Source organism: Alexandromys fortis, unplaced genomic scaffold (genome assembly GCF_014885135.2).
Source record: "Alexandromys fortis isolate MF-2015 unplaced genomic scaffold, M_Fortis_MF-2015_v1.1 scaffold_226, whole genome shotgun sequence".
In the NCBI taxonomy this organism is placed as follows: Eukaryota; Metazoa; Chordata; class Mammalia; order Rodentia; family Cricetidae; genus Alexandromys; species Alexandromys fortis.
The window spans coordinates 439,008-441,023 of record NW_026068117.1 but is presented as its reverse complement, the minus strand read 5'-3'; positions in this window follow the sequence as shown (position 1 = coordinate 441,023).

The window sequence follows — 2,016 nt, the reverse complement described above, 5'->3', positions numbered from 1 at the left end:
AAAAACACCAATGATAGCCTTTGCTGGAGAGGTTGTGGAGAAAGGGGTACACTCATCCATTGCTGGTGGGAATGCAAACTTGTGCAACCACTCTGGAAAGCAGTGTGGAGGTTTCTCAGGAAATTTGGGATCAACCTACCCATGGACCCAGCAATACCACTCTTGGGAATATACCCAAGAGAGGCCTTATCACACAACAAACGTATATGCTCTACTATGTTTATAGCAGCATTGTTTGTAATAGCCAGAACCTGTTGATTGAGTTTTTAAGATGCCATCTTGCCATCTGCATTTGGGTTGATTATATGATTAGGTTTGATTTATGAGTTTGTCTTTGTTGAATTCAGTCTTTTTTTTTTTCCCATTGGTTTCTGTTTTGTCTCTGGTCTTCTGGCTGGTGTGGCCTCTGCTTCAGCAGACAGTCTCCTATCAATTTGAGGACTTGACCTTTGGCAACTGGAGAGCCTTTTGGTTGGGAAGGGGGTCTCGGCCATAATTGGAGGCTGGTATATGACCATGAGGAGGGGGGAGGTATGGAAAAAGCTAGGGGTTACCAAGGGAGTTGCTAAGGTTTGGGCATGTGGCCTACCTGTAGTTCTTGTGGCCCATATGACCTCTGATCCAGTTTTGTCCTCAACATAATATTCTCATTAATCATTTGAGAATTTAATACAATGGACATCAATCAGAATTTAATAAGGAAACATAACATAGAAAATTTAGAGATGACTCAGTGGTTACAAGCACTTGCTGACCTTGTAGAAGACCCAGATTTGTTTCTTTTCAACATATCATGGTTTACAACTATCCATAACACTATTTCCAGGATATCTGACACAGTTTTATTGTCATTGGTATTGGTCATACTTGGTGCACATATATGCATGTAAGCAAAACACTAATACACATAAAATAAGTAAATCTAAAGAAGAAAATGGAAATAAAATATAGTAACAGTAGATTATTGTTGCAAGAGATAAATAAACACAAAAGCAATATTTTGTAAACCATTGGGTATACTAGAATATTTAAGTAAAACAGTCATTATGTATTTTAAAGGAAGGAATAGAATAAATATCCACTTTGTAAAACAACTTTTAAAACAGATAAAACACACTTTATGTAAAAATAGCCTTGTCTGTTTTTCCTTTGTTTAAAAACTATGTACTTTTAAGAAGCCAACAAGGGACTCAACTAAACTATCTGTGATGCACTTTTGACTTCCTAGTTACATTTCTTGGGATATATTTTTCTCTAGTAGTCTTAATCCAAAAAAAAAAGTGGGGAAAAGTGACTATATAAATATACTTACCTGGAACCCCACATCTGAGTCCTAAGAAAATCATCAAATTAAGAAATAATATATTGGGAGTTGAGATACAGCTCAGAAGTTAAAAACATATTCTCATCTTGCATGTGTCTCAAATTTTATTCTAAGTACCCACATTAGACCCTTTCACAACTGCGTATAATTCCAATTCCACAGTATCTGATGCCCTATCCTGGCCTCAGGAAATACCTTCACACACACTTGAACATACAATAAATAACTACATGAACCAATAAGCATTTTTAACAAAATAATCACAATATCTTACTAATGAACCAAAAAAAATCAACATTACCAGAAAAGGAACACAATGAAATATGTTGAAGTTTATAAAGAGACCTTGGTAAGAAAGTTGAAAAAGTGAAACAGGGAGTTATCTGGTTTATTATTAGAATGAATCAATACTTCAGTTTATTGAAATATCTTCTAATCAATAGTTTCTACTTTTGATTAGTTCACAAAATAAACAGTTGGCTAATGAAATAACATGAGTAGTAAAAAAGATGCTCTTATAACAATAACACTACTTTGGGGTTAAAATAATGATGATTATTTAAAATATAGAACTGTAAAATAAAATAATTTTAGGGATAATATTTTAATAAAGATAGATCCATGCAAAATGTGAGATTTTCCCTAATGAATTTTAAGTGTGCACTTTATTGGAATGAATTATATTAGATTAT